Here is a 22,441-nt window from a genome sequence, read left to right as displayed (position 1 = left end):
TCTTGTTGGGGTTTCCATGCGGTGTTTGACCCATTTGTAGTTTGACACATTTCTTGAGTTCTATGTTAGTCGGCATTAAATACTATGTTTGTTGGTAATAAGATATTATCTGTTAAATTAACACAAGTGAATCGAGCAATAAACCGAACACGAACACACCGTCTTTGGGGAGACAACCCTCGACTCTTTTCTTTATTAATCAAAAATGAAAACTGATTGCACGACACAACTAAAAAAACAAATAACTTTGACCCCTATTTATATTACCATTAACTTGTTCCTTACAAAACTTTATTTGACTCCTACTCAAATTCAAAAACATTAAAAACAAAACAAACTTAAATTAACTCAAACTTGAACCGCGTCCAAAACTTTAGCCTAATCTTCTGATTCACTCCCAGCCCTCTTTGCTAGCCCACTATTTGATTTAAACATCAGCCCATTATATTTAACAACTAGCCCATTAGACCCATTCGGTGTTGTATTTTCACGTATCAACTTGAGCAATTATATCAACAAGGCACCAGTAATTACTAAGTCATCCACGTATACCAAAACTATAGCAACTTCGTCACCTTTTTTCCTTACAAACAAACTTGCATCTGCAGATGTACTTTCGAACCCGTTATGCTTTAGAAATTTGCCCATCTTTCCGAACCATGCCCTTGCCGATTTCTTAAGCCCGTAGAGTGCCTTCTTCAACTTACACACATAGTCTCGATTTGTAATGTTCTCGAACCCGGTAGGTTGATCCATATAAATAACATGATACAAATCGCCATACAAGAAAGCGTTATTCACATCCATTTGCCAAAGTTTCCATCCGTTACAAGCCGCCAACGCTAATAATACACGCACCGTGGTAATTTAGCTACTGGGCTACTAATCTAGCCCATATTGTTGAGAAAAACCACGAGCTACTAATCGAGCTTTAAATCTGTCAATGGTACCGTCTGCTCGTCGTTTTAATTTGTACACCCATTTGCGAGATGTTGGTTGTACCTCCTTTGGTTTAGGGACGAGCTCCCACGTCTGATTTGTTTTTAGTGTGTAACATCCGGCCCCTCGCACTACCAATATCATCCGTTCTGCCCACGAAGAGCTCACGGATTTTTTTTGTTGCCTAGATGGAGACTTCCCAGGAGGTCACCCATCCTAGTACTAATTCCACCTAAGCACGCTTAACCGTGGAGTTTTCATGTTCTCCACAGCCAACTAAGCCCAAAACGCGTTGGTGCTTGAAGAGGCAGGACATTTACTTATGAACCAAGGATCTCTCTTGTCCACGACCGATGTGGGATTTGCCTAAGAGTGGGACGATGTTGTGTTTGCCAAGGGTGTTACATAGTGCACGGATCTCTTCTTCCATTGAACTCACCCATTCTTGCTTAGACCGTGCTTGTAGGAACGATTCTGTTCCAGTTCTTCAGATTCATCCACCACAATTGACATATTAGCGTACTTAGGATTTGGCTTTCTTTTTCGGGTTGTTCTTCTCACAGAAGACGTGTCTTCATATTCTCCTCGTTGGTTTGCATGGTCGCTCACATCTGGTGTCGTAGCTTCATGTTCTCCACTTTCATTTTCATTCTCGTCATCCATTAGAGTGACATCAAGTGTGGATGACTTTAGACTTTCTTGTAGTAGGATTGAGTCCGGCAGCGCTTCTTTATTTCTTGACAACCATGACGAAGCTTCGTCGAAGATTACATTCCGAGAGGTATAACATTTACCGGTGTCACACCCCGGCTTAGGGCCTAGGCGTATGACCAATAGTTGGTACTTGTTTTGTAAATACATCAGAGTTGCGGTTTATTTTAGCGGAAGACTTTGGTTTGAATATAATATTAATTTATTTGAAAACTTCTCGGATAATAAATACCCGAGTGTTTGATTTATAAATCGTATTTTGAATCTTGTTTATAATATTTTAATGATTTAAAATTGAGCCATCTATACCTTGCGAGCATCTATTATCATGAATGATTATGTTCCTTGCTACCTGTGCTAATATGATACCCTGAAATGTGGAAAAAAATACGTCAGCTATATGCTAGTGAACACGTATGACTCTATAAAATATTTTGACTGACAATTACAATACAATGATAGTTTTCTTATACACTCAGCAGATGCACGACCACATCTGGGCTTTGTACCACTCCCCTACACACACACAATTGTTCCCCCGAGCTATATGCGTATAGCCCCTACAAGGAGAACTAGTTATGACTGTTAGCCCGCGGCCTCCCTGGCCGTTGATTGATGGACTGAACAGTTATGTTTGGATCCAGACACATGTGTACTCGGTCTGAGTTGCCTTTATTTTCTATATTGTATTATAAAGTTTTAGAGATTTCATAATCTCATGTAAACATTGACTGACTTGTTAAACAAAGACCCGTTTATCTTATCGAATATAAAATATGTTTTGACTGATTGAAAAGGTTAACGTATTCACCTGTGATTGTGACGAAATAAGATTTGCATGGCATTATAATCGATTGAAAAGGCTAAGGAATTGTAGAGAATCACGTGCTACAACCATTTCAATAAATTATTGGATGGATTGGGTCACACAAGGTGACAAAAACACAAGAATCACCTGTTTAATGGTTGTTGAAACAATTAGAAATGAATAGTTTTGGTAGGACATTGAAAATATTTTGTCTATTACTAAACCTATGTTCTTGATGATCAAGGTTTGTGACGCTGAAGGTTCAAAAATGAGGGAAATTTATAAAAAGATGGATAATATGTTGGGGGGAATTAAAGACGTAATGTTGCAACGTAAGTATGCATCATATTACCCTCAACAAGAATTAATTGTGCTCGCTAGGTGGAAAAAGATAACGATACCTTTACACTGTTTGGGCCTTGCTTAGTCCCCCATGACACAAAGTACCTTCTAATGTTATCACCAGGTAGAATTCCTAGGAAAGCTCCAAATCACAACAAAGATATGGCGCTCGGGGCTATGGAATTTTTCAAAAGAATAGCTGAAAGTCCAAAAGAAGAACAAATGTTGTGAGAGCAAGTCAAAACATTTCATATGAAAAAGATACTTTATTCAATGAAAGCGGTTCAAGTGGAAGCAGTGACCACGGAAGCGATTGATTGGTGGTCTAGCCATGGACTAGAATTTAGAAACACCAAGTTGGTTGAAAGTGCTAAGAAGCTTTATTCACAACATATACATCAGCAGCCCAATGACATAATACGAAACTAGAGGAGTTACTTTTATATAAACAGTGAAAAGATAAATCGTTTTAATTCAAAACGGGCGAACAAATTAGTTTTCATACATTCCAACATTAATTATACTCCAATCTCATATCTCAGAAAGTTACAACACCGGACCAAACAGAAAATGGGGTATGAATCCTGACAATGATTACTTGGAATAGCCTTGTACTAGGTACGAAAATATGCAATGGGAAAACCTAGAAAAATAAGACAATGACGACCCAAACTGAAAAAAGACATAGTCTAGATTGTTTTATCAATTTTCTGTTATGATTATGAAGTGCTTATGATATGATAATAAAATGTTATTTTAAATTGGAGATTTTTAAAAAAATTCATCCAATATGATTACTTGAGTAAATTATATGATTCAACATGTATTTTCATCCAATTAATATATTGATCAACACATGTTATATCTTAAGTTGGTTATACACTTTTACATATGTCATAACAAGTAAAAAAAAAACCTTAAGCACCTAAAATACGCAAATTTGCTAGAAATCAGGCAAAAAAATCTATTAACTATGTCACATCTTAATCTCAATAACAAAACTTGTTATCAAAATCATATAACTTACAAATGGCATCTTAGAAGCTTTGTAGCCATCAATCCATGTGTTGCAAAAAAACCCCAATCCACAACATAGCCAAGCAAGTGCATCATACTGTAAACATACATAGCATCAAACACTTTTAACATAAACAAAAAACTAAAATGATATTAGATTAAATAACGGCCAAATGTTACCTTTCCAAGGTATTGGCAACGACGTGGGGCAAGTCTCATACCTTGCAATGTTTCCATACGTAACAATGCACCTCCTTAAGGGCCGTCACACCTGGCTCACTCTAGGCCACCACTCCGAGTCCTCGTTGGTCACGGCGACGTTGGTCACGACTGGCTCACTCCAGGCCACCAAGGTTGGCTCTGATACCTATGTCACAAGCCAAATAGAAAAACTCAACCCAAAAGACTAGTCTTATAGATAAGGAAACTCATTTGACTTATAAACCCTACATCAGTTGCCCATACAACCGATGTGGGACAAGTCTCATACCTTGCAATGGTTTCAGTCCGTAACAGATCAATACAGGGTTCAGGAAATGGAGTTCCGTGATTCAGTTAGATTCTTCGAACCACTAGATGAAATGCAACTAGAAATCTAGAATACAAGCCGTTTCGAGATTGGCTAAGCCGCTCAAAATCTCAAATTAGAGTTCAGTTGTTCTGACACAAGAGTGGTTCAGAAAATGGGCCTTATTAACGGACCACAACACAGCCCACTTTCAAATACTTAAATAAAAAGTTAGTTATTTTTTTAGTGAATTGTTTAAAAAGTTTAGGTTAATATTAGCACAATCGGATTGGTTATTGATGGGTTATGAGACTATATTAGTAAATTAGTGGGAGTTCGAAACACTATTTAGAAAAAAAGAAAAGATAAAATGCCTCAAAATTGGGCAAACCACTCGATAAACCAAGTTAGTTTGCCCATCCACTTCCAAGCCACATGTCATCATATTATTGGTTCTCATTTTAATTTATTTTTCCTTTTCTTTTCATATTAATTAATTATAACACTAAAATTGTTTTTCTTTAATAACTTTTAATTAATAAGTTTTTAAAAAAAATCTAAAAATACAGTCTTGTTTAGTTTTTTTTTTTTGTGAACACACTAGTATAATTTTATTAAAAAACATTAGATTGCAAAAAAAATACTTTTATAATAAAATAAATATTAATCATTACTGATTTATATTATCCGACACTTTATATTTAATGCTACGATTGTAATTTTGTTATCTACTTTATTAAGTGTGTTTGGTGAATATAAATATTTTTTTTAATTTTTTTTATATTATATATATATATATATATATATATATTGTTTCTTTTAAAGAAAGTAATTATTTTTATAATTCTAAGCACTTTTAATAAAAAAACAACAATTATTAATAAAAATAATAATTATAAATTATATTTATTTAATAAAAAGTAATGAAGTTTGGTTTGTTAATGAGGGTGAATAGTTTGGTTTGGTTGGATTGGGTTGGTGAAAGAAAGATAAATTAATTTTATAATGAAGATTGGGTTGGGTTGGTTTGTGAATGGGAATGGTCTTAAAGCCTTTGGGCCAGTTTTATTAGGAGACCCGGTTTTGGTTCATAATTGTGTTTTAACCCTAATCATGTTTATTATTATATATATATATATATATATATATATATATATATATATATATATATATATATCTTATCATGTAATTGTAATCTTGGTTCAGAGCTAATAAGCCAAACCTAGTTGCAGTCCGTGGACGTAGGTCCCTTGCGGGAACCGAACGACATTAAATTCTTGTGTCGTATTTATATTTTCGTTTATGCTTGTTTATCATTGTGCATGTGAGTGTTGTTTCGATTCTGGGAGCCGCTTTGTTCGTAACAATTATAACCTTTTTAGACATTCGTATAATTTGTGGCCTAGAAAATAAAGTTACGATGGATATGTCATTAGTACGAATAAAATGTAACCGATTGTTCTTCCAAAAGAGGAAAACATATACGAGTATATGATAACGCTAGGAATATATGTTTATCACATAGATTTTCCTTTTAATAGAAAATAGTTTAAAATAAAAGACATTATTGGTGATGATATAAAATCGTTTGGATTCTTCTGGTTTAAGAATAAATTGAATCTTAAATCGATAAGGTGGAAGAATTGATGTAATTTTGTTTTAATATAAATTTTCTTTGGTGCTGTGGCTCTCCTCCGGCTTGTGGAGGTCTGGAGGAGGCTGGTGTTTGTGTTCGGTTTATAAAATTTTATAGTTTAAAAAGTAGTTTAATGTTTTATGCATATTTTGTATGTGTTTGTTTTTCAATATGATTCAATTTTTTAACTAACCTATGATGTTCCCTGTTTATGAAAATTTCTTAGATCCGTCATTGTTTGCGTGACTTAAAGATTGATTCCTAATGACAGCATTATACTCATATCAAAATCACATAAACATATAAATAAAATACATGTCACATGGTACATCAGACATCAACTCATATGCCCAATTGGGCTTGCACTTCCAAAATAGTCTTGGCAGACTCTTGAAGCTGTTTTGCCTCCTCATCAGTAAGATGCACATTGGTCACTCCCAACACACCACTCCTCCCCAATTGAGCCGGCAAGCTAAGAAACAGCTCACCATCATCAATGCCATAGAACCCTTTAGCCAACACCGAAACAGGGTGGATGCTACGTTGGTCCCTTAGTATGGCTCGAGCCAAGCTAGCCACCGAGTACCCAATGGCCCAAGATGTGTAACCTTTCAAGCTTATTACCTCATACGCACCGTCCACAACTTCTTTGTGGATTTTCTCGAGTGTTTGCTTCTCATATGCGATTTGTTGCCTCTCCAAAAAGCTAAGTATCGGCACACCTCCGACGCTTATGCTCGACCACAATGCCACTGATGAGTCACCGTGTTCCCCCACAATGTAAGCCTGAAACCAAACAAAGATAACAAACAAATGTACCCAATAAAATCACAGTCATAGTTGTATAATCCCGCCTAGGCGCTGATTAATCCCAAAATTAATTGTTAGCCGGTACTACACCGACTAGTCGCCGATAATAGCTATTTGGTCAAAATTGAAAAGTGTATATATAAAATTTGGTATATATATTTAGTCGACTAGCGTCTAATGATTTTTACAACATTGGTCATAACAGTCTCGCAGAAGAACGAGATAAGGACAAACAGTTTCTCTTCCCGAAACATTGTTTTCGAAACCGAGCCTGACTCGTCGGTCGGCTCGGTTGGATCGGAACCGGGCATGCCATGTAACTTGTTCGATTACCAAGTGATCAAACCGGATTTCCAATTTTTGTTTATGTTTCCTTCAAATATCATTCTAGTATTCAAGACTTGGTTTTATATTCATTTAATTTTTAAAACTTATGTTATATATGTTACATGTATATATATACAAAGAATTAATTTTTAAAGTCAATTCATATTTTGAACCCTGTCTGACCGGTCCAACTAATATTTCTTTAAAAAAACCGGCTAGTCAATAAACCAAAAATGATATAGATCAATTGACTAACCTGCATATCTTGAGCATTAAGATCAAGATGATCCGCAATAAGAAACCTAAACCTCGACGAATCCAAATTCGTACCCGACCCAATAACCCGATTCGACGGAAACCCAGACAGCTTCCACGTGACATAAGTCAACACATCAACCGGGTTCGACACAACCAGCAATATACTCTCAGGCGACTTCTGAGCCAAGGGCGGGACCACCTTCTTAAACAGAGCCAGGTTCCTCTGCAGCAAGTTGAGCCTGGACTCCCCTGGGATCTGCAGCAGTGACAATGACGAGATCAGATCCGACGGTGTTGGAGTAGTCAACGGAGGCGGTGATGTTGGTACGAGGAAGGAAGGCGGCGGCGTGTTGGAGGTCGAGCATCTCACCTCGGAGCTTGTCGGCGTTGACGTAAACGAGTGCGATCTCGTCGGCGATGGCTTGGGTGAGGATGGTCTGTGCGATGGCCATGCCGACGACGGTGATCTTGGTGTTGCGGCTGGTTAGTGGTGGTGCCTTGGATGGGTTTGAAGAAGGATTTGGCTATGTCTAGGCCGTCTGGGCCTAAGGTTGAAGATGAAGGAGTTTTATGCATTTTTATTTACTCTCTCTAGAAGTTGTGTTTGGTTTATTATGTACTGTGGGGTTGATGGTGTATATTTATACCGTTGGATGATTATTAAATGTTGTTTTTAAACTCATATAGTAATAAAGTTGTAAAAGTTTATTGAAAAGAATAAGTTATTGTAATTGGTAAGGTAAAACGGAGACACGAGAATACTCATGACTCATGACTATTGCATGGTGGTAATGGTATGTAAAGAAGGTACGACTACATATGCATATGATACAAATGAAAATAATATTTTAAACAATGTGCGCCCAAATACCATTTGTCACAAAACCAATTACTATACTTAATTTATAACTACTTTTTAACGGCATTTAATTTATTTTTAAGTTAACAATATACAGTCAAAGTTATTCTATAAAATGAGAAAAAAATAAAAAGAATTTATGACACAAAAAAAAAGCTTTGAAAAATATTAAAAATTTCAAATAAAAGAATCGCGTCTCAAAATATAATTACGTTTCAATGGAGTTTTCTTAGGCATCTTCAAAACTAAGCCAATTAGTTGGCGGTGGTGACGCATGCTATTTGACAAATTGCGGATATACACTTATGTAAATGAGTAAAACCTCTTCCACATCTCACATATTATGCTAATATGAAAAAATATCTTTTTGTAAAATCATTAACTATACATAGAAATAATTATTTACACATTTGGAAGTTGGAACAGTCGACTAAACATTTCCTCATTGTAGTAGTCACCCACGATTATCGTGTGCAGTTTGACTATCTTTGTTTAAATGAGTTTTTCTTGTTCTTCGCATGCGAACTCTCTTAAGTCTAAAAATTTAAATTCCAGTTACGCTTGTTGTAATATAAAATGTCTCAATATTTTCCGATGACGATGAAACCGCCTTTAGTCCTCGCTATTTTGTAAAAAAAAAAAGAGTAGATGGTGAAGATTTGTGTGTGAAAAATGTGAATAGTAAAATGGTATTAATTGGAGATATATACGGGTATTTTTGGGTTGTGATATGCAAGCGACATAGGATGAGAAGGTGGTGCGGGATGGGTAATGATTAATGAAGTTGAGAGAGAGAGAGAGAGAGAGAGTTGACAACGAGAGAGAGAGATTTTGATGGTGAAAAAGAGATGGTGGTGCCGGGTTGGAAAAAAAACCAAGAAGATGCGAGATGAATATCTCACGTACACATTTGACTTTTAAGGAAAAAAATTATATTGTTTTTTAGCGTTTCTTACATGTCCATGGTTTCAAAGTAAAAAAAATATTATTATTTTTAAAAAATATGAGATTTTTTGTGTAGGACTGTTACCTGGCGACAGTTGTGAAGCCGACAAGCCGCAACAATGCATCATATCGCAATGTGTTCCCGCTTGATTTTTTGTGCCACGTCAGCTCCTCACTTGGCTCGAAATAAGTATAAGACCTAACCTCACTAGCAACGCGAGACATGAAAACAAAAGAGAATTTGGTTAAACAATTTAGGGAGTTTGGTTAGATAAAAACAATTTAGGGTTTGTGATCATTAATTTGAGAGCCGAAATTGTGCAAAACATGATGCAAATTCATCCCAACTAAACCATTTATCTAGCACTACCATGGATCCTGCTAAACAAAACCAAACATTTCATTTTGGGCCCTAATGGGCATTTTCAATAACACAAATAAATTTTCAATGGGTCTATATAATAGCAACGTGTTAGAATGAACGGCCATCAAAACACCACTACTAGTCAAGGTCGCTTGCCAGATTACCATCGCCTCTTTTTTGTATCGATGCTAATTAAACACACTACTAGAAAAAAGACCTTCAATGACACGTATTGTGTGTAATTAAAGGGTCCTTATGACACGCAAATGTGTGTCATTGAAGCCCCTGTCATAAATTAGGTATGACACGTTTCCTGCATGTCATATTTAATGACACACTTTAATGACACACATTTATGACATACGTTTTTACATTCATTTATGACACTCTTTCAATACCGGTGTTTACGACATGCATGTCATCTTATAACTTTTAATTTTTTAATTTTTTTTTGTTTTGCATAATTAATAATATTTAAATTAATAACTTAAAATATAGCAGCAAAACTATACATTCTATTTCCAAAATAAACATCCTAAATCAAAAGATTACATATAATCCCTAAGTTAACAAAAGTATCGGTTAATATTTAGTATAATACATATAACTAATGAAATATAAACTGTGTAGTATACGCCGACCAATCTTCTCAAACCGCATCGAAATCTGCCTCCGTGTATTCGTGTTTGCCTCCCCAACCTAAGTTAAAAATTAAACCAAAAATACGTTAGGTCAAAAGTCATGATAGAACACCCCTTTGAGTGAAGATAACCATTACAAATAACCCAATGTTAATATTGAGTATTTAGAAATACCTAAGAATTTAATAGACACTTGCAGCAAATAATAAAAAGGACTTCATCTAATTACAACAGCAGCACCGCCTTCGCTCGCACCTGGAAGTATCTTTGGGGTGTGAATCTGGACAAAATCTAGATCTAGCAGAATCTGTGCAAACAACTGCAGAAAACAATATCGGCAACTTTGGTTATATATGCTGCTTGACAAAATATGAATGTAATAATGTTGTTTGTTTCTCCATACAGTAAGCAAACGAAAAAAAACAAGTCGATTTACAAAAAAATGAGGCAATAAAAGCATAGCTAAACCCGTAGTACCAATGGCCTATGATAGGTATCTCCGGGGAATTTATTTAAATTAGTAATAACATATCCTATTTATCAACTTTGACGTTTGAACATCATATTTACTACAAAACTAAGTAAATAGTTTGGTGCCTGGAGTAATGTCTCACCTACAGCACCTAAACACTTAGTGGAAGAGTCCAGTGAAGATTCTGTCGGTACAATAACGAACCAAAACAACTACAATCTGCACGAGTTACACTAAACAAACCTCATATATACAAAAGTGCATGGGTTCAACTGTATGACATTGTTTTATACCAAAGCTCATTTCAAACACTTTATCATTATACAGTTTCACTTCATAGAACTGTATACTCGTTTAAGTATATCTAAATACATGTTTGTTTATTTTATTGTTATGTCTCAACTCTCAAGAGCCCTACAAATTAAAATGATGACGGAAATAATCAGATAAGTGTATTGCATGAAACTAAAATCAACATAAAGTTTATGAATCCAAAACAGAATAAGCACAGGTTAGTCTAATTCATTTCATCCATATGTTTATCTGATTTAATATAATTAAATAAAAATAATATATTATACTAATGCTAATGTTCACTGAATAATTTATTTATTAAAACCAATAAAGAAATTAAAGTAAACAAAAAAATAAAAATAATATATTATACTAATACTAATATTAATGATGCATTTAGTAATTAATTAATATGCATGAGTACATAGAGCAAACCAACCAATCCCTGACTAACAATTTCATGCACAGACTCACCAAATTATCAAGGTAAAAATAATATTTCTAGTGACAGAAAACTAATTAAAGATACCAACATCGTATACTCGTATAGTAATGCAAAATCTCAGCAAATCTACCTCAAGTGAAGCTTTTAAAGAAGGGTTTGAAAACTGGTTTTTTGGTTTTAAAACTTGAAGTGGCTAAAATTCAGGTCCAAAGAATGATTGATGGAGAACTTATCATGTCCAGGGCTTCTTTCAGTTACACCTTCAGACTTGAGCTTATCGGGCCCAATGGATAATTTCGCATCAGCTTGAACAATAACTTGCTATAATATGTAGACCACCTGACAATTAATGCACTTTCGGAAACCGCCAAATCAAAGCATCAAGTTGAATTCCTTAAAGAATTTAAAGCCTCTGTCACGTATAAGTTGTAAAAATGACAAAATGCCCCTACATGTATTTAAAGAAAGAAAAAACTCCAGATGAACCGGCAAAACATATCCGAGTTGATTTAAGGATATTCTAGTCATTTACCCTTGGAATTGACAAGAAATTTAATACCTCTTGTAAATACAAATTGGTAGAATGCCCTTCACGGAAAAGTCGAAGGTTGCGAATCTTCCTATATTGGCACGTCCAATAGAGGTTGTGTAAAAGAATGTAATTTAAAACATCGAATTATGCCAGAAGTAAGACTAACAGCAAATCTACAACAATCCGTGATTTAATGGCATATAGCTCTCAATCGTTTATAATCAAAGTAAAAGAATTTGACTTACTGTAACTCAAATCCAGATAGTCGACCAACAAAGGGGCCGAGTTAATAATCACACCAACAATTCAAAATCACCAAGACTTATCAAAGCTGCAAACTAAAATCAACACAAACTAACCTTGGTTTGGTTTTTTTACATATCGATTACAATAGTGTAACAATACCTATGCCACAATCTCAAATAGTGTAACAAAACCTATGTCACAATTACCTCTAACAATTAATTCTAATTTTTAATATACACACACATACAATTTGTAGTGTAATAAACACCATCGATTTCATCTAATGATAACGAAATCAAACAAAAGACAGAATAAACTAAAGCAGACCTAATTAGAGTTGAATTTAGGGTTTATGGGTGACTTGAATAGAAGAAACTAAGAAAAGAAAGTTCGAATTTTACCTCAGAGTACCCCTTCAACTCGTGTGTGAATGAGGGCATGACGATTATTATTGGTTTGATGAATGGGTAGTTAAATTGATTTAAAACCAGTTAATTAGAACCAATAATAATTGACGATGAAGTGTCGCCGGTGCATTGAAGATTGAATTGATTATCTCGTCAGAGAACAAGACGGAGGGCGTACTGGGATTGAAGTCACAATTAATAGATAATACTGGGGATTTCTAAACCCTAGCCAATTAATGAAGACATCTACCTCAAAGAAGACGAAATCCTTCAATAATTTCTTTAATAAACACAGACCTTTGCTTCAATTCTTCAAAAAATCAGGCAGAAGGTGTGGTGGTGATGCGTTCGTGACTGGTGGAGCTGATAGAAGGTCATGGTGGTTATGGCGTTCGTGGTGATGGCCGGCGTTCCTGGTCGGCCTTCCTGGCTGGCGTTCGTGGTGGTGATGCGTCTGGTGGAGTGGTGGTGGTAATTTGAGAGGATGTTCGTGGTGACTGGTGGTATTATCAAAATTGTATTTGGTATTTTATTGTAATATAGGTCAAAATTGGTCAAGGTTTATTTACACACATGTATGGAGGGAAGGTTAAGTTTTTAAATTTTGAGTGAAAGGTTATGACACGCATTTTGTTTTTGAAATTTATGACAAACACAAAAACCAGTGTCATAAATCTTCTATTTTACAAAAATTATGACATCTTTTTAATGACTCGCATAATTACGTCATAAATTGACGCGTGTCATTACGCGCATATCATGAAAGCCTTTTTTTCTAGTAGTGACATCGAATATATATATTCTTTATCCCAAAGTCCAGAAGACCATCACGCACGAATGCATATTTTTTTCACATGTCAATCACAGCGTATCTTCTCAAAGAATCTAGTCATTAAAAAAGATTTGTTATGTAATTTTTGCATTAGTCATTTATCGAAAGTGTTCTAACCCAAACTGAAAAAAAAATTGTCCCTTCCAACCGCTGCCCATTTTGGTAAGAACACATTATGGCTAAGCCTAACGTGACCTGCTATCCCACTCAGTCAACCCGACCAACCCAGTTTGGAGTTATAATTATAACTTGTGTTGTTTTTGAAATGTAACACAAGGGTGTTATCATACTACTTACAATGACTATAAGTCGGTCTTAAATCTTAGATGGTTTCTATACCACTAACAATAGTTTTTCGTTTCTTCTTCTCCTTTCTTTCTAGTCTTTAATTTTTTTATTGAATATGAAGTTATTTGGTTTCATGTTTTGACCCACTTATAGAGTTATAGTCCAAACCTGTTGTAGTGTTGTTGATGTTTGAAAACATAAACATTAATAGACCAAATATGGTTCACTCCGAAAACAAAAACACTTATTAATTTGAATATATGGTTTGGTTTATTTGATGTTTACGTAAAACTCAAACCCTCACATGCAACCATTTGTTTTTTTGGTTCAAAATCAAATATGTTATCCGTTTTAAAACGGACTTGGGAGAATGAGACTCATTAGTTATATACTATGTTGAATCCGGTTTGAAACCTGTCACATTAATAGCGTGCATACTAAACCCGCTTAACAGTTAAACATTAAGACTTGAGAGATTAGCCCGTTTAAAAAATACCAAATGTGAAACGTTAGCCCTGGGTATATGAGTTACAAGCGATTGACATGTAATTTAAATTCTTAATTTTGCTTATATATTATTGAGTGATTCATTCAACTGATCAATTATATGTCGTCGGGGGGAGGGGGGGGGGGGGGTTATATACAAGGGCCCATAAGTTAGTATTCACTTTATCGGGTGTGGTTTGGTTTGGGTGATCTCGTTTTGACTATTATCAACTCAATCCAAACTGGCTTTAAAATCGATCCGGTTCGGCCCAAAAACCGGATTTGTGCACTTCTACTCAACTCATCCCAATTCATCAAAAAAGAAGAAAGAAGAATCGCATGTAACAAACAAACACCAATTTCAAACCACCAGCATCTATCACTCCGATCATCACCAGCATCATCATTCTTGGTTGTCTTTGGTTTGCGATAATTCTGTTCATATTGCCTTGCCATCACGACACCCGTCTTGTAAAGAGTGTTGATGTTGGGCACGTTGTAATTCTGAGCAACAAATATCCCACAAGCTGCATCCAACAAGAACGAAAAGCTGGTTGTGATTATACCCATAGCTGATTTCGTATCGACAATCCAATTCACAGAGCAAAACTGAAATTGAAATTGATTTGAGGTAAAATATTATTATGTGGGTTTATTATATATATAATATTGTTTATGAGCTTGGAAGAGGGTTCAATTAATCATGATGGCTTATTCCGCAAGTTCATCGATTGGTTGGTGGTGTAATGTAATTGTGATTGTGATGCTAGATTGCTCATCGTGATGCACAAGTTAAGTCAATGACGAGTTTGCCCCTATGCTTTGTAAATATACACGTATTAGTACGTTGAGATTTTTTTATGGAATATAATATGTAGAGGTATTTAAATTTGGTTGGGTTCGGTTCATATGTTACGGTACGGGTATGATAACGATGCTTGCTAATTGCTATAGCAATCGAAAGATAAAACTCGTGTTAAGGATGACAATGAGACAAGTAGATCATGCTTGTAAAAGTGTGACACTCACATACCTTGTCTCTTAAATATTGGGTTTTTATCGGGTGGTTACAGACGAGTATGGGCTAATCTCATTAGATTATAAAGTTATCTAGTTGAAATGTTGATATACATTTTTTCTAAACTTTTATACATGTTTATTACCAAGAAACGAAGATATATGTAAACTAAAAAATAATGCTTTAGTAAATGGGTTTGGATCAAATATAAATGAAGTTAACGTGCTAATTATGAAAATCAAGTAGATCAATTATGTAATTATATCATAAATGTAATTACATAACTAGTCTATGATTACATAATTACTCTATGATGTAGTTATATAATTACTCTACTACATATATATAATTACTTTACTTGATTATCATAATTAACAAGTTAATTTAATTTGTACGTTGACTTTCTCCTTAATAAATAACCTGTTTTAAAACTCAAGAGAGAGAGGTGAGCACAATTAGTTTTTAATCATCTTAAAATAAACATTACTATTACATGTAAAACAAATGTGATTAATAGTAATCACACTACCACACAAACAATACGTCCATGTATACAGTGTTGTAAAAATCGCTAGTTGCTAGTCGGGCGGTAGGGTGGGGATTAGCGATTAATCAGATCAGACTTAAATGTATAATTTTCAATTATATGTATATAAACATATTTTTATATGTAGTGTTCAGTTTTATACATACATAAACATATTTTGGCCGGAATCTCGTTGGAAACTGCCAATTTTTTATTGAATCTTGCCGGAAACCGATGATTTTGGTCGGAATCTCGCCGAAAGCCATCGATTTTGGTTGGAATCTAGCCGGAAACCGCCAATTTTGGCCGGATTTGACCATTGGCCTATTAATTGGTTAATTAGCCCAAAATTAATCAATGACGTAGAGACTAGCGATTAATCGGAAATTAATCAACGTCTAGTCGAGATTTTTGCAACATTGCATGTATATATTATTTGCTTTTTCTGGCTTCAATTTAACCACTTATACTATAGATATTACAATATTCGTCTTTAATTAATTTGTTTTTCTATTTATTAGATACTTTGATAACTTTCATTGTTATAAAAGTAACTAAATACGTGGTTGTAAATGATTTTTTTTAATATTTCGGTCTAAAATTTATTAAAAATTGAATTATATTAGAAATAATCTTTACAAGTTGATCTTAACAGCTAATCTTAAATGCTCTGAATCTACTATAGCTTTGTTGTTCAATGACACTACTTATGGGCTATGCCATGTAAATTGTGCCACAATTTTATTTTCTTTCTGCTTGTTTATAAAAGCTTAAAATATTTTTTCATATTACAAATCTTTAGGTAAATAACTATCAAACAGAAACATTAGATGTTATATTGGAGCAAAGAACTTGTTGTTCCTTAGGGATAAATATGCAACGACATATCTCCTCACCGACGAAAGATAACGATTTTTGTAATAGTTCAATAGAGAATGAAGTGACCAGTCGAATCTTTCGTGCCACAAATCTCAATGACAGTAAATCCCACACACATAAACCAAATTCTTGTTTAAGGATGTTGTATTTTGGTTGGTTAATGTCACAGTCAACTGTGTATTCTATTGTGACACACTCATCATATTTTGAAGATTCTGGTTATTTAAACTTATTTTCAACATGTTTATAATAGTTTTAATCACAAGTTCACAACTCTTTAAAATATTTGATACATACTACATAGCATGCATAACATAAATAAATAAAACATAGGGGATATAACTGTTCTTGCAGGTATATAAAATCTAAATAGAGAAAATGATATATTACGTGATACATATAGCAATACATCGTGGTCCTTCAAATTCATTGGCATCCGAAAATCTTTGAAATTCAAAATTGACGTGGGCAAATAAACCGGTTAACCGAACCAAACTAAAACCAAACCGGTTTGAAACCGATTTGTAATTTTCTCCCGCAAACTGGTACACTAAACCAAAACCGGTCAAAACCCGAACCGAGACCAATCGTAGCCTGGTCAAGAAACCGGTTTCAACCGGAACCGAAACCGATCATAAACCGGTTTTGACTTTTGACATTTTGTCAATCAAACTGGTTTTAAGTTTTAAATCGGTTTGTACACCTCTATTGACAACTACTTAGAGAGAAAGCGTAATTAAATACATGACCAAATGCTCATATTTTCAAACAATCAGTAATTTGTGTTTCTCATCATAGTAGACTAAATGAAAGATGCTAAAACCGGAGAATTGTTACTAAAGTTGTTTTGGTCAAAAATTATCGAAACAATTAAATGATCAAATTTAGAATTTAAGGTAGTGTGTTCTTTACAAAATTGACAAATAACAACAGTAAAATAAATAATTAACACGAGATATAGCGAGAAAAAACCCTTGATTACGGTATGGATCTCTGGCAAAAAACATTGGTAGGGGAAAACTATCCGCATGCCTAAGATTTATTAAATAAAAGTGAAGTACATCTCGAGGGTCATATGCAATGAAAGCTAGGTTACTAGGAGTACGAGTGCAGTGAGTGCAAAAGATGTGTTTTTCCAACCATTGCATCGACCTCATTTTATAGTAAAACAAAATAACAAACCAAGAGAAAACACCAGATTCCACTTAGATTCCTTCTCTTAACCGTTAGAAACTTGTTGCACAATTTCTTCACATGTTTATTGACTATAACTCCGATTCTTCAGATATGTTAAGGGTCATTTTATCTCTAGAGTGATCTTGAACAATATCCTTATAGCTCGGATTCCTAGCTAGTTACGGGATTCAGAACTAACCGACTATACTTGTGTTTTTTATGATATGCTTGCAGGTTACTTAGAAGAATAACGACCTGCAACGGCTAGCTGACTCATTCTACCTAAAAGCTCCGAGAAACAATTGAAATACACGTTGGATGAAGACCAAGTCGTCAAATGATCATGGTGGATAAGGTTCCCAAAATCATAGGAGTTCTAGTTATTTTTTATTTCTGTATAGTGGGTCTGTTATGAACGTTATAAGACACATCATTTCCACCCCACTGCACTACACTTGTATTCTAGCTATCGTTCACAATCAGTTCTCGAGCTGTAATTACCATTTTCATATTAATAAATTGAGGTAGTTGATAGTTTTTCCCTCCCGAGGTTTTTTCCGAAGATCCTTACCAGGATCCTAGGCTTTTCCTCGTTATATTGCTATGTTCACGTTTACTTTTACCGCATATACTTACATGATTATTGATAAACACAATACCTCACTTAGCGAAATTGTTCATTATTACTTCAGTGATTTTTGACCAAAACAAGGTAGACTTGGCCAATTAGTCGTTATATAACAGTTCACATAGAGTAGTCTGCAAGAATAAACGTCAGGATAATAAATATCAATTCATGATACTCTGATTCCGGGAATCTTGCCTATTTAATATGTCTTTAACTTGGTTATTACTTCTAGCTGTTACAAACCATTAGAATAAGTCAATGACAAGATCGAAATAAACCGCTAGTACTCAGGATTCTAGAAAAAAAGTCAAAATCAGGGATCCCGGGGAGAATCCGGGATCCTGAGTCATAAAATTGACCCACAACAAATTGTTTTTCGGGTTTCAAGTTTTAAATTTTGTAACATCCTAAAATTTATAATGTTGAATAAAGAAAGTTATGTTAGTGATTTCGCGTTTTAATTATTAATATCGAGTAGGAGCGGGTCATGGACTTGGATTAATTGAGATATGATAAATGAGAATGGGATTTCAGGGATATAAATACCCCCTTAATCCCAAAATATCTCATTTCTCACCAAACTCCACACACACTCCACACACTCCTCAAAACACACACATACTAACCGATCAAGATTCGAAGCCGAGACCCGAGATTTTGTTGATAGATCTGAGTTGGTAAGGTAAGAACAAATCCACCAAAGCTTATAGTACTGAAAATGGTTAGGATTTGATGGGTTAACCGGACCCGAAACCCAAACTGCCCAAATCGGACCCCTAAAACGTCGATTTTAGGCCGATTTGATGGTTGGGATTTGTAGGCGCCGATCATACGATTCCGTGGGTACCAAAATCGAGTTATTTGGCTAAGAAACGAAGGATTTATGGGCAAACAGATCTGCAGCGCGATAACTTCGCCTGCAAGATTAAGTTCGCCTGATGAACTTCGCCTTCAAGCGTAACTTCGCCTTCAAGCGTAACTTCGCCTAAGGATAACTTCGCCTACGGCCAAGTTCGCCTAAGGTATAACTTCGCCTGAAGCCAAGTTCGCCTAAGGTTTAACTTCGCCTGAAGCCAAGTTCGCCTAAGGTTTAACTTCGCCTGAAGCCAAGTTCGCCTAAGGTTTAACTTCGCCTGAAGCCAAGTTCGCCTAAGGTTTAACTTCGCCTGAAGCCAAGTTCGCCTAAGGTTTAACTTCGCCTGAAGCCAAGTTCGCCTAAGGTATAACTTCGCCTGAAGCCAAGTTCGCCTAAGGTTTAACTTCGCCTGAAGCCAAGTTCGCCTAAGGTTTAACTTCGCCTGAAGCCAAGTTCGCCTAAGGTTTAACTTCGCCTGAAGCGAAGTTCGTTTATAAAATAAATTAAAAACCTAATGGAAAATGTGTTAAGGCAGTTATCGAAAATAAAATTTTTCCAAGCTGACTTGGCAGCTTAACCCCAGCCAGGGGCTCTGCCCCTTGGACCCCGCTAGGGGCTGCCGCCCCTAGAACCCCGCTGCCAGGGGCGCTGCCCCCGGACCCCCGTTCGTTGTGGGTCATATATAGATAGAAATACAAAACGAGTAGTAGTAGTTAATTGATATGTGTAAATATTATACAGTTAGCCGAGCCCAGTTAAAGAAAGGAATTACGATCAACGGCGAGCGTAACAGGATCCAGGTGAGTTTCTAGCCCCATTCCTTGTTATGTTTTCGGGGCTGTGTGCATACTTGATGTGTTGTTAATACATTTATCCTAAGTGATAAGTGTATGCCATATGTGATATATGTGATATGTATGAATGATTGCTTGATGGTACGTGAACGATCTTCGGATATTGCAAGTACTGTCAGGTTGTAACGTTATAAATATGGTAAGTATGTTATGTATGAACGATTGCTTGATGGTACGTGAACGATCTTCGGATATTGCACGTACTGTCAGGTTGTAACGTTATAAATATGGTAAGTATGATATGTATGAATGATTGCTTGATGGTACGTGAACGATCTTCGGATATTGCACGTACTGTCAGGTTGTAACGTTATAAATATGGTAAGTATGATATGTATGAACGATTGCTTGATGGTACATGAACGATCTTCGGATATTGCACGTACTGTCAGGTTGTAACGTTATAAATATGGCAAGTATGATATGTATGTTTATGTGTATGAACGTAATAAAGTTAATAAAGGAAGGAAATGACGGTTGTATGGTTGTATGGTTACGAAAAGGGTACCGAGCCCTAATAATACTCGAGGTATTATGTATGGTTGTATGGTAACGAAGAGGGAATCGAACCCTACTAATATTCGAAAACAAGGGACCAGACCCTAATAATATCTGTGATGTTAGGGACCAGACCCTAATAATATCTGTGATGTTAGGGACCAGACCCTAATAATATCTGTGATGTTAGGGACCAGACCCTTATAATATCTGTGATGTTAGGGACCAGACCCTTATAATATCTGTGATGTTAGGGACCAGACCCTTATAATATCTGTGAGGTTATAGGGCGAAAGGCTCTTTAAAACGTATGATTGTGAATGTAAAGAAAGTATGTAAGTAAGAAAGAAAGTATGTAAGTAAGAATGAAGGCATGAGTACTTATGTGTGTATGAAAGAAAGTTATGAGGTTAAGTACGTATGTATGTAATAAGGTATTGTATGGTATTGTATGATTAACTAGAACTCACTCAGCATAGCTGACTTTTAGTATGCACGCAGGTGAGTAGGTTGAGACAGCTGGCTTGAGTGGAGGACACATGGCAGAAGACTAAAGCCTGGCATCTGAAGATCTGATATGTTTTATAAGTTATGTTTTGATTTTGAAAGACAAGAGGAATGTTTTAAGACATGATTATGAATCGATATGTAATGTTTTATGAAAGTTTTATATTCCGCGTAAAGTTTTTAATTAACTCTGATATTTAGAACTGTGTTTATGAGTAAATCCAACACGAAAGTAGGGTTACCGGTAACGGGGCCTTACAAGTTGGTATCAGAGCAAAGTTCGAGAGATTTAAGCATCCTACATGCTTAGACTCGAACAGAGAATGGGATTTAAGTAAGAAAAGAAAGAAGATGCCAGTTCAAGAATGCCATGTGTCGCTCAAGCAAGATCAGTAAAGGTGAAAGGTACGATTAAATGATATACGTTAATGAGAAAGAAAAGATATGAGAATGGTACGGATAGGAAAAATTGATTGTTTGAATTGACTAACTACTTAAGTAGAACCAGCACAAATAGACTCATAAAAGGAAGTGTATAGGACACGGAAAGTAACGTGATCAGCTAATCACAACTGGCCACTGTTATTACCTGTTAGCCTTACTATCCTTGTACTAGATAGTTCCTTGAGTGATGATGTTTGTGTTTTCCCCTTTAGAATACTAATGGCTGGAGCTGGAGAATTTGTTGAAACTGGGGGTCGCACTGGACGTCGTGACAGGCCTCGTCTTGTCCGGCAACCTTCGGTAGAAGAAGCTTCCCACACCGAAGATGAAGGAAGCGCAGCTGGAGGAGACCAGAACAACAACGAAGAAGTTCAACTTAGCCCCGCAGTTCAAGCAGCCATCGTTCAGGCTGTAGTTGCTGCTGTGAAGAACCTGAATCCCGAAGGATCTGCTGGAAGCCATGAGCGAACTGCTGAAGGGGCGGGTGGTGATGGTAGAAAGGATGGGGAAGGTGAAAGAGGGGCCTCGAGTGGGGATAAGTCTGTGAAAGTCGATGATAGGAGAGGAGGACAAGGTGGGTGCAGCTATAAGTCCTTCAAAGGTTGTGACCCGCCTAAGCTGACTGGTTTAGGAGACGCAATCGCTACTCTCCAGTGGATAACCGCTATGGACAAGGTTATCCGCATTAGCGAATGCCGTCCCGACCAAGCTGTGGGTTATGCTACTCAGTCATTCGTAGATGAGGCTATGTATTGGTGGGAGAGTGTGGAGCAGAGGAAGACCCGTGAAGAGATCAAAGAGATGAAGTGGGAAGATTTGAAAGAGTTGGTAATGAAGAAGTTCTGTGCAGATGCCGAGGTTGAAAGAACGGAGATGAAGTTCCAGAAT

General features: G+C 35.8%; 1 pseudogene across 1 annotated transcript; it reads right to left on the bottom strand.

The window, feature by feature from the left end:
• Nucleotides 1-6,217: 6,217 nt before the first annotated feature.
• On the bottom strand, nucleotides 6,218-7,932 carry LOC143633445 (L-lactate dehydrogenase A-like; annotated as a pseudogene). The gene is made up of 2 exons (XR_013153670.1): nucleotides 7,355-7,932; nucleotides 6,218-6,747 (listed from the first exon to the last, which is right to left on the bottom strand). The product of XR_013153670.1 is annotated as an L-lactate dehydrogenase A-like (transcript).
• Nucleotides 7,933-22,441: the final 14,509 nt, after the last annotated feature.

The sequence above is a fragment of the Bidens hawaiensis genome, unplaced genomic scaffold (assembly GCF_021521415.1).
Source record: "Bidens hawaiensis isolate Kalapana, Puna unplaced genomic scaffold, B.hawaiensis_p1.1 tig00006734_1, whole genome shotgun sequence".
In the NCBI taxonomy this organism is placed as follows: Eukaryota; Viridiplantae; Streptophyta; class Magnoliopsida; order Asterales; family Asteraceae; genus Bidens; species Bidens hawaiensis.
This window is presented reverse-complemented; position numbering and strand designations above follow the sequence as displayed.